Source organism: Lagopus leucura, unplaced genomic scaffold, assembly GCF_019238085.1.
Source record: "Lagopus leucura isolate 7727_CA_CO unplaced genomic scaffold, USGS_WTPT01 Super-Scaffold_100001, whole genome shotgun sequence".
Taxonomy (NCBI): Eukaryota; Metazoa; Chordata; class Aves; order Galliformes; family Phasianidae; genus Lagopus; species Lagopus leucura.
This window is the reverse complement of record NW_024962262.1, coordinates 8,734,519-8,750,099: the sequence shown is the minus strand read 5'-3', so window position 1 is coordinate 8,750,099 and position 15,581 is coordinate 8,734,519.

Here is a 15,581-nt window from a genome sequence, read left to right as displayed (position 1 = left end):
TGGATGTTATGCAATAGCACCATCTCAGTAATTATTAACAATCAGAAGATGGAAGAATCTGTCTGATTTCAGCTGTTAGTACATGTAATTCTGAGAGATTTGAGGTCATAACACTTTTCAAGTAAGGCCAAGAATCACACATCCAATCTGAGATACCAAAAAAGCAGCCTGATTTGCAAAAGTATTGCCGTGAAAATGTCAGGTACTTTTAGACATGCAGTTTCTAAGATAAACTTTACACGGCTAGCCCAAATCTTGCATTAAATTCCATTTCTAACCCTCCAAATTAATGATAGTTTTTCAAATGTCGTCTTCCAGATATCTCTCTGGAGAAGCTCACAGAGCCTTAGATTAAGTCATTATGGTTGGGGCTGATTATCTGCTGAAATACATAACAAAACAATGGCACTCCAACTTTCCATAACGTTGATTTGAGTAAAAGGGAACATTGCATACACTTTCTTTCACAAAAAAAAGGCAAAAGATTTCTTACATCCATTCACCAGGTAAATTCAGGACTAGTCAGACAAGAGGCAACATGAAAAGCAGGAGAGAAAAATATCCCCTTCCTAGCTGCCTAAAGGCTTTTCAGCCAACATGTGTGACACAGAACTTTGATTTCATCTTTGTTGTGTTTTCCTGCCATGACTCCAGATCAACACAATAGCATCTTGTTCCTGGCAGTAAAGAGCCACTGAAGGACTCTCCAGAAGTTAAATCAATGTGTTTGGAAGCTCCTCTTTTTTTGGATCTCTTGGTAATTTGAAAAAAAAAAAAAAATTAAAAAAAAAAAACAAAAAACATTTCAATTAAAAAGCTTATTTGCTGCTGTATGCTAGATGAAATAATACCCAAGGAATGTTATAAGCAACACTCCACATTTCAGAGCCAAATTCTGCTTGCATTCCTTTTAAAATATCACACTTTTTGCCTCTTTGGGTAAGAGTATTGGAAACTTATTATTTTCATTTTCCATAAAAATTTAATTTGAACATATCATAGATTCAACTTCGGATAAAAAATAAACTGCCAAGAACTGCATAATTTCTAAGAAGCTTTGAGAGATTTCAGAATACGAAAACCTGCCTTTTTTGTACAGTAACATGAACCTCTTCAGTGAAGTAAGCACTGAGACAAGATTTCTTCACTTGAGTTTTGAAAAACCTCATAAAAGGCTCTGGTGTAGACAATTAATCACGTATGTAATTAATACTTGCTGCTTAAGGAACTTTTTCTATCAGTGTGGAGACAGTTTTATCCCACTAGGGGCAGTTAATGGAAAGACTCCTGTATTCAGCAGCATTTTGATAAATCTTTTCTGACCAATTCCCCTTTTGGGCCTCCCAAAGGTCTCTCTTCAAACTCGTGTTGTTACTGCAGATTGAATGTAGAAGGTTCATAGAAGATAAGCAAAAAAAGGGGAGAAGTGATTTTTTTAAGAATGTTATTTGGGGAAGGGATGAATATTTGATATTTGAGAGGGAATTCTATATCAGTTGTTCAAAAGAAATCCTGTCCTCTTAGAATTAGGGATTCAGGGAGCAGGGATTTAGTTTGCTCCTGACAGCTTTTCCTAAGGTTTCTTATCTGAATCTCTTAAACATTGTGATGCTGTGGTATGTCTCAGAATAAGTTAACAGATACCATTTACTTGAATCAGTAGTCTTTTGCACAAGAAAGAAATCACACAAATTATAATGACTGATTCGTGGGGGGGGGAAGGAAAAAGAAAAGAAAGAAAAATCTAGATCAGTTCAACTGAAATGGCATAACTGCCAAAGCCCAACACCTGATTTTCACCAGCATGGCACCACTACAGTCCTTAAGACAGTTTGTTCTGAAAGCAATGCCTCCTTTTTATTTCCATGGAAACTACAGAGAGCACAATAGCACTATTTGATAAAGCAAATTCTCAGATACAAAACACTGCTTTTCAATATACTCACCACAATAAGCTGTGCACTTTTACCAGTGATGAAGAAGAGCCTGAATGCCACAATCATTAACATTTGCATGGCCATCCAGAACATGGCTTGTCTTCCCCATCACTGTCACCACTGCTGAAATACGCCACCCACAGCCTCACATCCACTATTTGGTCTCCATAAAAATTTGCACTAAGATAAAATGAAAATTGATTAAGCTATCTTCTTTGCAGTGAGTTTTGTTTAGGGGAAAAATAAAGAAGCAGGCCCTGGAATCCCCTCACCAAGCTTCTTCTTAGTGTTCTCTTGTGTTTCTTGTTCCTTGCTTCTCATTTTTCTCATCCCTTCAGTTTTCAAAGAAGACCCGAATTCACCAAAATATCCATAGCTTTTTACATTCCATAGGAAGCCCTTCGGTCCAATGTTGGTCACATTGCTGTTCTCTCTATCAGTTTGGCTATTGCTTGAGTGAGGATTTTCCAGGTCTGGATTTATCAACTTGCTCATGTCTTTTGTGGATGCTGTCCTGAGAAAAGTGTCATCTTGACAGCAGTTCACAGATTCACTGTATGCTTTCAGTAAAACTTAGATTTGAAGCTATTCTTTCCAACCCAATACAGATTTTTATGCTCACAAAATTCTGTTATTTCATGTAAATATAAAATGAATGATGAATTATTATTCATCTGTGTCTAATTGTCTATATTCTTCTAATAATAACTAATAATCAACCAATGAACTAATAATTTTAGTTTATTTCCTTGACACTCCTTTTTTTTTTTTTCTCTTTTTGTTTTCCTTTCCCCTTCTGTAGCTTAGTTATGGCACATTTAGATATAGAAGGGAGATGGCTTTTGCACCTAGAGTATTAGTAGCTGTTTCATGAGAAAACAGTGAGAGCAGAGGGAAAAATTTCCCATCACCTAAAAAAATAGGAAACTTGATATTAACAGTAATAATACAGTGCAGCTTCCACATGAAACTGCTATGAAAGCGCAAGAAACTTTGCCATCTAGCAGATTAAAATCAGACACCTTAACACTTCTTTCATGGCCTTATAAGTAATTTTTCTCTGGACATATAAATATCAAACAAATTATATCTGTTGAGGCTGAATCTCTATGACTTTGTTTATAAGGCTGAGTAAGGCTATGGTTTTATAGCACCCTTTGAGCTTTGAGTTCTTTTTATTTGATGTCATTATACATGTAACCGGATGGATGTAAGCAATATCATTTTATGCGTTAATAGGGATGCATATGAAGTTTTTCTATTTTGTGAATGGGCTTGAAATGTTCATTTATAGGAATCAGTCAACCAGAAATACTATGTAAAAACATTAAAGGCAGCAGGTATTAAAAATTTTACTAAACTGGTTTTACTTAATCCTGGATTACATTGGTTCTACAGAAAATGCAAATCGAGCTGACATTTTCTCATTTGAATAACAAGCTTTCAGAAACACCCTGGTTACTAGAACTGCTGGCTTAGCTACTAAGCATAGAAGTGTTGCTTTATGCGTGTACAAGTGCGCAAGATTTTCCAGCTATGAGAATTTGATCTGAGATCCAGAGGCAATAGGAGTGAAGAATATTATTAGAATAAAGCTAATATCTGGAAGTCAGTGCTATGGCAAGGGTCCAAGCTGAATACATACTAATGAACATTTTTAAACATGTTAGCAAGTAGGAAAATAAATTCAGTGTTTATAAGATGGGGATCTCGACCCGACACGGGGAGTTTTTCAGACTGTATTTGTTCCCAACACAGTGTTAAATGTGTTTGAAAACTCAGCTCTTTGCCCTACATCCCTGGCTTACTTATCTAATTGTAAGGGCCTGATAAACCAGTCCTCCAAATATGAGCTTGAATGCTCTAATCAATGGAGAGGCAGATGCTGCTGAAGGGATCCAGCAAAACTTTGGTTTAAACACAGTTAGTGGGCAGAAAGTTCTGTTTCAAAGCTCATAACTGTTTCAAAGTTCATAACTTTCGTCCACAAGTAACATGTGAAGTAAAGCATTTGCTTTAAAAGCATTATTTCAGATGTCACTTGCAATCTAGTACTGCATCTAGTGTTACGATTTTCTGAGTTACTATCTCAGTAACTCACTGCTACCAGCGTAACAGCAGAGCCCAGAAGTAATGCACACGGGTTTCTGGACAACATGGTGGAGAGAAAGAGTCACAGCAAATCCAAGTGAGGAGACCTGAGGAAAAGGATACACGGGCAAGAGGGGACAATGATCATAGACAGAATCAACTAATGCAGAAATTGGTTTTGAAAGGCAAAAGGATAGAAAAAAAAAATGTTTGAAGAGAAGAAAATGAATTGGAGCCTTTAGTGAAACAATGAGTAATATAATATTGATTTATGACTACCAAAACTGTGAGTTGTACTTTTCATCGGTAACAAAAGATGCAGAAAGGGAAGGGAGTTTCTCCAAGAGGCAATGTTTCTGTCAAAACATAGTGCACATCATGAAAATGTATGAAACCCACAGCTTAGAGATGTGACAGTACCTCGTAAATTCTGTCTGCAAATTCAGTGCAAATTGGCATCAGAAGCAGTATAATCCAAAGGGCTGTCAACACAAGGTAATCAAAAGCATATAGGAAGTTTCCATGCAAACAGACTAGATTATTTTTCATTTTCATTTCTGGTCTATGTGATTACAGAGACCAAAAAAAAAAAAAAAAAGTGTTGTTTTATTAGCATTCAAACCAACAGCTGTTTCACCTGGGCCAACAATGTGCCTTACACCCTTAAAGGGGCAGTTTTGCTCATCTTCTGCAAGCAACGCTTCTTGGAAAGATATTGGAATGGGAAGATTAATGTCTAGTTGACATGTACAATAAATATTTTCAAAAACAAACTGCAGTGCCATTAAGAAAGTAAACAACTCAGTATTAAAATTGCAAATGTTTCTTGCCCAATGGGAGAAAAAAAAGTTATTTCCGTAAATATTTAAATTGACTATTAAAATAAACAAAAAAAATGCATAGATGCATGAGATTATGTTAAGCAACAGTTATGCTACTTTCAAATGCTGTGTGCATTTTTTTTTTTTTTTTTTTTTTTGCGTGTGGAACGTACCAAATGGAAAAAAAAAAAAGTGATGTTCTTTTAAAACCACTAATGATTTTGTCCCTTCTGTTTTCAGATGCCCTGTGATGGCTGGATTTGCAGGTTCAGGGGTGTGAATTTGGAAAATACTTAATGATTTACAATGATGACTAAAACATTCTTTTCTGAAAATGCATAAACTAGACATGTCCAGTAACGTCCATGCATGGAAGAAAATGAGCATTCTACTTTCAGCTATAGTCAGATCGAGATTTCAGCCCCTGAAATCAGCCTCTTATTAAAATGCAAAAGAAGAACATGGTGAAAAGAAAGTTGTGACTGGATTATTTATTTATTTATTTGTTTGTGACAAGGACATGTAAATTTTCATTCACTCTGCAGCAATATGTTGCAATCTGTCTTACAGTTCCTGACCATTTAAAACACCCTGTCCTCTCCAATCCAACCAGTTATTCTTCCTTTCCAGCAAAGCTGCATTACTAAGAGTCATTTTATTTCCTGGTGCAGTTCAGCTCAAATATACTGTGTGAGAGTAAGAATAACTGTGCACTGATTCTTTGAACATATGAAGAAATGTCAGTGTATCTCTGCAGGCTTCTGATGTTAATGCATTTCATTTATTTATGTCCATCCCTTGTTCTGTTTATTTTAATCGTAGAATCATAGAATGGCTTGAGTTGGAAAGAACCTCAAGGATCACTAAGTTCCAACTCGCCTGCCACAGATAGGACTGCCAACTCTATCTGTACTAGATTGTGAGAATGTCATTAACTACTTTAAAGTAACACATGGATTACCTCTGCAATTCATTGCCCTTTGGTACTACCTTACGAAAGTTATGGTGGGAGTTAACGAGCATGGAAATTCCATTAATATCTCACTGCATACTTAAACTAGACATAGGGCTAAGTAATAACAGTATTCCTTCTCACTAAAGCGTGCTCTTCTTTTCTGGGACAGTACAACAACCATCACTCAGAGCCCTCTACTGTATGAGTCTCGCATTCGCTAGATAAAAACATAGGAAATATGGCTCTTTGTCTTGGACCTGGTAGAGGAAAGGAGCACAAACAGCTACATTCAGCAGGTTTTTTTTACTAAACTAGTATTTCTTCATCTAAGCTGGTAAAGCAACACAGAAGATGGTGTGTTATAACTCTAACATTGTTTGATAACTAAATGTGACATCTAAATTAAAAGTTGTATCACATTGGCGTCTAAAATGTCCCAGATGTAGAAAAAAGAGAAAAAACATTTTTCTCTGGTGTCAGCAGATATATTATCTGGTTTGAGGCCAAAACTCACCATGGAGGCAGAGACATCCAGACTGAGCACAAAGTAGTTTGGGATGACAGAACTTATTAAGTCCTGCCTTACTAGTATCCATGCTGAACAAATAATCATGATTTTCCCAAGCTCACCACATTCCTCCTTTTTGCCATAATTTGCTGCCTACAAAGTGCCCGAAGGCTACATCTGCTCCTCCACAGGAGAAAGAAGAAAACACAGAAGAGGAGCCCAGGAAGACAAAAGTTACGTGGGAAAAAAAACAATGTACTTTAACCGGATAGGAGGATTTCCTAAAGCCTAAACCGCCAGTTACATTTTAAAGAGTAAGTACTTTCTTCATCCATAAATGAAGGCAGGAAGAGGCAGAGCTGAGGGAATAATCTGACCTGCTGAAGCTGTGAAGTATAGCGTGAGAGTGCAACTGAGCCATGTGTTGAAAGTAGTCCTAACTTCCTAAATGGTTGTACTGGGAGGACAGGGAGGGAAGGTGAGCACTGGCAGAAGCTGGGAGCAGAACTTGAGCCATAGGCTTTGCTTATAATGTTATGCCCCGAGGTGAAAACACCTTCACAAGTCAAAGATGTTTTCCCGAGATGTTGAATGATAGTTTTCTCACAGGCTGGTAGGGGTGGCTGCCACTCTGGCAGCTCTGCACACAGTGTGCTCTGAGAAATACCCCTCCACTCCCATCCCCACCCAGAGTAGCCTGGGAATGGACTACTGCCAGAAAGTCCTCCTGGGCAGGGAAGGAATTTTGGGCGTTAAACTCCTGACAAGCACTCCCATACACTGACAGGAGTTTGTCTGAGCAGCTGCAGTGCCCTGCTCCATCCAGGACTTCCTGCAAGACTGAAGCCTCTTGACACTCAGGGCATTAACTGGCTTACCAGGAGCCTGTCCCAGTGTTTGAACATCTTCAAAGTAAAGAAATTTTCCTAATGTCCAGTCTAAACTTCTTCTAGCACAGCTTTTTGCTATTCCTGTGTATCCCATTATTGTCTGACAGAGAAAAGAGCCTGGCACCTCCTTCTGCTTCCCCTCCTCATGGGTTAGCAGAGGGCATTGAGGTCACCTCTTGGCCTCCTTCTCCCCAGGAGTGAATAGTGGGAGACACAGAGTCTAGCGACACTGCTTTTTACTTTTTACTGTAGAGGCTCAGTCAGGTGTGTTCCATCACAACTATCCTCTTCTAAGAGAAGGTTTGTGACCAAACCCACTAATTCTGCTTCAGGACAGGCAGACACAAGAGCAGCAGTAACACTTGGAGTGTTCCACACTCTGGTCTGGCATCTCTTTCATGAGGTAATAGGGCTCTGCTCACTTGGATCACCTCTAATGCATGCAGATTCAGCTAACCAGCCCTCAGTCTCAGGGTTCAAACACAAACTCATAGTACATTCAGGTAGGAACCACGAAGGGAAGGAGACGACTGACTTGGGCCCAAACTATTATTTTATTCAAGAACATCAATATCATATGTATTATTGGTATAATACTCTTAAGTAATTATGAATACTTGTAATTAAATAATAAATATTAGCATAATTTATAATTAAAATACAACAATTACAAGAACTCATTCTGTGTACTTCTGGTTTGCTATTTTGGGGCATATCAAAACTCAGTTGATTGTCATTTCAGTTCCCTAGGTTACAAAATTCTCTTGGAAATGAAAAAGAGACAATAAAAAAAATGTGGTTTAGTTGGCTTAAAGTTCAGAGCAATCCAGTTCTTAAATTTCATGTTCCTATTCCTATTTACATATTACTGGGGAGATGAACATGCAGACATGGAAGGAAAAATAGGCCACAGTTATTACAAGCAGAGGTGTAAGATTCTTCATCTCTTCAGTCTGGAGCCAAACCAGTACTTCCTCTGTTACCCCAGGCAGCAAATGTTCTTAAGGAAAAAAGATAATTAATAAAACTGATGAAGAGTACAGTACCTGTACAGTACAGAGTGTACATTATTCAAATTGTACGTGTGTTTTAAAAGTAGGTCCATAAAATGGGCAGGAAGAAGTCAAAGAAGAATTTAGGATTAGATAAACGTTTTTGTTTTGACAAAAAAAGGCAAATGCAAGCCTCAAAATGACATTTGTAGTTTTATTCAGTTAAAAATACATAAAGAAATAAAAAGACAATGAAATGTGTGGCAATGAAATGTGTATTAATTCTAAAACTGCAGAATTACACATCTCCTTCTTCCATGTTCTCTGAAGATCAGCATAATAACTTACTATGCATAAACTGATCTGCTCATATCTGTACAAATTTCAGAGCAAGATAGAAAGCTGCTGCTTAACTCAGCATATCTGAAGTCAGTGAGAAGACTAAATATATAGTTCCTGAGGCCCTTTCTGCTATCCTCAGATATATCATATGCAAAACACAAGGCATATGGAGGACCAGTTGAGTAGACCCATGTCTTTTTCATATTTCTGATGTCTTTTCAAATTTATGTTTTCCACCCATTGCAATTAATTTTTAAATTTTATTTTCAGAAGTTTACATTTGAAATACTATCATAAGAGTTTATGTCACTTTTTCCTATTAACAAACAACCTGACATCTACTTCTGGGAAATACCTTTTTTCCTGAAAGTTATCTGTCTCGTCTAAAATATGACCTTGAAAGAACCATGAGAATGTTTCCATACCATTGACCAATACAGAGTCCCAGTTGTAGAGTCATGCCAGAGTTTGTCATGGGACTGCAGCTTTCCTGGGAAAGATGCACTGGCTCTGGACATGCTTGCAGATCTTCTCAAACTATTTGCAGCAAAGTAGTTTCTCTTCTGCCAGAGGTCCCCAGTCCCAAAATCAACCCATTCACAAAAGCTCAGTAGCAAGAGTTCCTAAGATAGAATTACTGTTATTAAGAAGTCTCTGTTGGGCCTGTGCTGAGAGGACAGATCAGAGCAGGCAATGCCAAGTCCTGAAGTCAGTGATAGTTTTTTTCTTTAAGGGATGCAAGATAGTTTTATACATGCTACTTGACAGTACCAATAGTAAATCATTTAAGTACGTCTGGATGAACTGGGGGCCACTGGTAATGAATGAGGTTCAATTCCCTTTTTAAAATTGAGTTTCACTCCAGATAGAATATATGAACAGCTGTGCAATAAGAAAGCATGGCAGACAAGCAAGAAGATGCTCACTAATATAAAACAGACTCTACAATCTGCTGAACTGTTCCTCGCAAATGCTTCTCTTTAATTCTCTGCTATGTAAGTGGTAAATATATAATATTAGGGTTTCTTTCCCTGTTTTGTGTTTGTGGTTCTTTTTTTTTTTTTTTTTCCCCTGGCTCCCAACCATGGTATCATGTTAATATTTTTACATTTACAAATTGACATCATTTTCACTGTCTCTTCCCTCACGTCTAATTTTTCCAAGCCCAACCTTTTTAAGCTCATCTTTTCCTTGTTCCTAGAAATGATCCCAGGCTTGGATTGTAGCAATCTTCCTTTTGTTATTATTAACTACTACTTAATTAAATAATTAATTTTTATTATATACTGAAGAGAAGAAAGACGCAGTGGGGACAGGCAGTTATGTGTCTCTCAAATTCTTTTAAGTATGGAGAGCAAACATGGTCAAGTACTCAGAAGGGCTGGGAAGAGATGATATTGTAACTTCTGAACATGCCGGATTTCCAATAAGATAGTTCCAAAGTTCAATCTCACTATCATCCCCTTGGGATTTATCACACACTTCTTTCTGTTATTGTGACAAACCAAGCTGTCAGTGAAACATTTTGGAGGGAACTTAGACAGGAAGACCATATCCTCATGGCTGTAGTTTTTCAGACCCAGAAATGAAGATAAAGAGATCTAATAGATTTACATCAACTTTCACCCTCAAGTTGAGCCATGTTCACTGTGATTGTTGGCCCAGAGCACAAGAACTTTGAGTCAGAACCCACAGGAGTTTTAAAGAGAAAAACTCTTGATGTCAATGTCATTGCTTATTTTTTGAAAGGAACTGAAATGGAAACAATTAGATCAAAAGCCCTGGTTACCCCTAGCAAAATACATGACATTTTCTTACTTCATTCCTGCATGTATTTTCAGGTTCTAACAACAGTTTTACTTTGAAACCAGTTGCACTTATTAATGAAATTTAAGTGATGCCACAATACAGAGTGCCAAAAAAGTTTCAAATAGCTACCAGGGCACCTGTATAAGGACGTTGTCACCAACCCTATCAATGCAGAGAAACACATGCATGGAAAGGGTTCAAACAGCAAGCTTAACATTATAGGAAAGCCAGAGAGGTAAGTAAACTACAAATCCAAGCAGATCTTTCACCTGCACTCAGCCTGGCTGGGAAACTCTGTCCAGTGTGCCCAGTGGAGCTGCAGTGAAGAGGGAAGCTCTGAAGAATGGATGAAAAACTTGGAAGATTTTCATTTGTAAGCAGATTATTCTCACTTACATATGTATCCACTCGGGATAAAAGCAAAGCACAAGGGAACTAAGTTTTTCACGGGCTTACAACTAAGATGCCAATCCTGTGAATGTGGCTCTTTAAATGACAGATTATGCTGGATTTCAACAAAAAATGTCCTTGTAAAATTACCAAGGAAGGGCATTTAATACTAAAAATAGTCAATTACAAGAACACGCATGAAAGGCGCACAGCAGTATCAGAAAAAAAAATAAATAGACCAAGTCCAGGATTATTGAATGTGCTGTGTGCGAGCTGAAAGTTTGTTCAGAAAAAGAAACGTGGCAATGAATCTGTAGACAGCACAAATGACTCCTGTAACAAGACCACTTAGTGAGTTCCTTTGTAACGAATGCACAAATGCTTGGCTACAACAAAGAGGACACGTGGTAAAAGCTGTCTTTTAAAGTGGCACTGTAAGAAAATGTCTAGAATGTCAAATTTAAAAAGGAAAGAAATGAGGTGAGATCCACCACTACACTACAGGAACTAATGGAGAATTTAGTGGACCTGCACTGGTTGGAGCCAAAAATATTTTGACTATTTATGCTTGGAGATCTCAGAAGAAATGGAAATGACAGGAGGAAAAGCTTAACACCAGCTCCGGATACCTGGGAACATGGCAGGCGGAGGCTGAAAATGGTTCACAAGCTGCTCCTGCTCCAATAAGACCTAACTGATTTCGACCATCCTGCCAGTGATGTTGCTCACTATAGAACAATAACTGAAGATACAAAGATGCAAATGAAGATAAATGCAGGCACAAGCTGTGTTAGAGCAGCTTAAAGGGTTTCTCTATTACATTTGTCATAATTTCTAAGTTTAACTTCATCACATGCTAGTTCTTTCAAAAGAAATGTCATGTTTCTCTGCATGTGGTTTTCTCCATGTTTCCAGTAACACACTGGTGCTAAACAAAAACACATGGAGTGGTAATCAGGTTCAGGCTACAGCAAGGGTACAGTAAGAAGTTGCTATTACCATATTTCAGTATATCATTATAATATAACTTGATTATTTTTTACTTGGAATTAACTCTAGCTATCAAGATTTAATTCCCAAGAACAGTTAGAAAATTGGGCTTGCTTCATCACTGTCCTCCAGCTGGTGTATCCAGGATTGGAGACTGCCCCTGTCCATCAGGCAGAACAGGTGTGTGTGTGCACACATCAGGATGAAGCCATCACCTGCCAGTATTAGAAATCAGATTTGGTACTAATAGGCTTTCCTGATTCTGAATGAATCAGTGGGATAAAGTGACAATGACAATGACCAAATTCTAGTAGGAGCTGAAGGAGGGACAGTGAAGAACAAAGAAGAGGGAAAATCCTTAAGACTGCATCAGAGAAGTGGGATGAGGCCATACATGTAGTGGAGTGGAGACGAGGGAGAAAAACAGAGCCAAAGCAGGGATGCTCACTAAGTGCTAAGGGATGCACCGATCTGAGGGAAACAACGCAACCCTATGCAATCCATCATAAAGAAAAAATGTTCGTGAGTATTTGAGAAAGGTGTTACAATATACAGCTACTTATACATCGCTGCATGCAGCCAAGTGACCTCAGGATTGGATATTTAAATATGGATAATATTTTTTCTTAAAAACGTGAAGTGAGCTCTGGCCATTCCCAGAGAAAAGAAGTTGGAAAATGTAGAAGTGATACATACTACACTATACCCGTAACCTTTTCTTTATATCTCACTTGATGGGCAGGGAAGAAAAAAATAAAAATAAAAATAAAAAAACCAGAATGAGATAAATACTTCTTTTATTATAACAGCAATATGACCATGCAAATTTCAGCCAACAGAATACTTAAGGAGCTGCATTTTCCAACTACTCCTGCAAACTCACGAGGGTACAATGAGAAAATGTACACTATTTTGCAGGGACAGATCCAGTCACAGGGCTTTGAGGTAACAGCTCTCTCTCAGCAGTGCCAGCAAGGGCTCACACTACACAGGACCAGGGCAGTTCCTCCACCCAGCTCCACCTGCTCACATGCTGCACTCTCCCTCCCTGCCTCCCACACCGGGTGTCAGCCCTGTTTGTGTGCAGTTCCGAGCACAATGACTCACAGCTGCAGGAGGGCTCCAGATCATTCGTCACAAAAGCACTGAGACTCTTGCTCTGGCACCCTCTGACAGCGTAATTGCCAGCAGTGGTTGTGTTCTTGGATTATAATATTATGACCTTAAGTGTTCATTGCACTATATCTTTCCCCTGTGCTTTGCAAGACTCAGTATAAGTTTTTATAGCTTTCCTTTCCAGTTTCAGTAAGGACTGTGATTATTAGAAAACTTTGCAGAGTCTCTGTCTCCTTTTGTTCTTGCAGTGCTTTTGCAATGGTGTAGCTGCTACAGGCTTCAAGAGCTTTGAAACCATTAAATAAGTGTCTCTGATTTTAATCTCTTCTGTATGCAGATTTACAAATTTCGTGTTTAAAGTGTTTTGGTTAAGTGTTTTGTTTTGTTTTCAAATATTTATTTTGAGTGTTAACTCTTCATAGCTCCTGCCTGGGGAACATGTGGGTTGTGGTTGGACTTGATGATCTGGAAGGTCTTTTCCAACCTGAGCAATTCTATGATTCTATGATCTTAGTACTTAAGGTGACTTCCAGTACTTAACTGCAAATGAGGAATCCAGGAGAGATGGGAGATAAAAAGCATCTATAAAAGATACCTACTCCAACCTTAAAATCTTCCCCCTCCAAGCATATAATCATCCATGCTATGGCCCTGACTTTTCTTCTTTTGTTTCTCTCTTGCACTGATTATAACCAATAGCCATTGCTATCTGTTCACATAGTCATCTCATTTTTAAAAGCTTTTATACTATGCCTGTCACCAAGGACCCAATGAGAAGTATTCCTTTCTCAAGGAAACACCAACATTTCTCATGTCCAAAACCCAGCACAGCCCACTTTGTAAAAGAAACCCTCCATAGGATGATCACTACTAATATCTGTCTCATGACCTCACAACATATAACAGCAAATTCCCACAAAACCCTGACTGATTAAATTGGAAGAAAAAAAAAAAAAGCATTTTCCTCAGATAATGAGAGGATACATTAATTCATCACTGCATTTTGGCAAAAAGATGCAGCCCATGAGAACTTGATCCTCCTGCTGTCAAGTGTTTTCAATTTGCAAGCCATTTTTAGGGACAGTGTGTAGAGGGAATGGTTTAAAATTGAGAACAGGGGAGATTTAGGTTAGATATTAGGAGGAATTTTTTCACTCAGAGGGTGGTGACGCACTGGAACAGGTTGCCCAAGGAGGTTGTGGATGCCCCATCCCTGGAGGCATTCAGGGCCAGGCTGGATGTGGCTCTGGGCCACATCTGCTGTTTGGTGACCCTGCACATAGCAGGGGGTTGAAACTGGATGAGCATTGTGGTCCTTTTCAACCCAGGCCATTCTATGATTCTATGACATCTTTTTAAAACTTTTTGTCTGCTATGCTTTAGCAAGCTTGTCTCTCTGCTTATGATTGAGGGAGACTGGATGCTTTTGATGTGGTGTCACTAATGGGTGTTTCCACTTGGGAAGCTTCCAAGAGAACATTTTTATGCTGTTTTATCATGACCTGATGGAAATCAAGCCATTCCAACAAGATCCATCAGGTATGCCCTGAACTTTTCCCCCTGGCAGGGTGCTGCATTCCTGCATGGGCAGCCCACAGTCCCAGAGCAGCAGCAGCCAGCTGTTCCACCATGCATCAGTAACACTTCCTGGAGAACTCTGAAAATGGGAAACTTATTTGGGGATTTCTGGAATTGAAGGAAAACCTATTTCTGAAGTTTCAAAATTCTCTCTAGAAAGAAGTCATATTGGTCTTGGGAGACATGTACAGCAGGCCCAGGGTAATTTCCAGATACTCAATCAGATAACGAAATGAAAGTTATAATTCTGGGTATCAGATCCAAACATGGGAGACACATCTTTAAATCTGCTTATTCATCTCTGCCTGCAGTAAAGCTTTAAAGACAGACAGATTTGCCTATAAAGACAGACCAAGTATCATACAGCCTTTTAAAACACTTGATTTCCCAGTTCTGCCTAATTCTGCTGCTTGTTAGAGACATTCTGTTTAATCCATTAGTGACCCTATTTTCTCCTTGCTCTGAACTTCTTTATTCTAGGTTTCTATTCAATGTAACTATTTTTTACAGTGTTTTATGCTGCAGTTTTCAAAGCTACTTGAATGTGAATCCAGCATCACTACTGTAGCTCTCAGTGGCCTCTCTGTCCCTGCTGTTCCTCCTCACATACCGTCTGTGTGAAATAGAAATTGCTCGGAGGTGGAGGCAAATAGAAGCAATGAAATACGTGCACCACTAAATGAGAAAAGGCTGGGGACACAGCTTGACACCGGCTGTCCATACTGCTGTATTTTTAGATTTTTCCACAGCACGCTCCAGCTAGCTCTCTCCCAAGCAAAGTCTGACTATGGATATGAGGCAGTGCAGGGATCCCTCCAAAAGGCAAAATGGAAACCACTATATCAGATTCTTTTCCTGTTCTGCAACTTCCTCAGGTTCTGTACCCTGAAACACAGCACACACACTCCTATGTTCCCTCTCCTCAGGATGTTCAACACATAATTTACACTACAGATTATGAAAAAAACAATTTTGTAGCCTGCACATGGCCCCTGTGCTATCTCAGATACCATGAACTGAAGTAGACGCACGTGCTTATTGAATCTTTGGATCACCATAGAAGGCCCAGTAAACTCAGGACAAAGAGCTAAACACAATGTGGATGGAATGTGTTGCCCAAGTTTGAGTGCAAAATCTATAAAAGTCCAGACAAACCCAACTC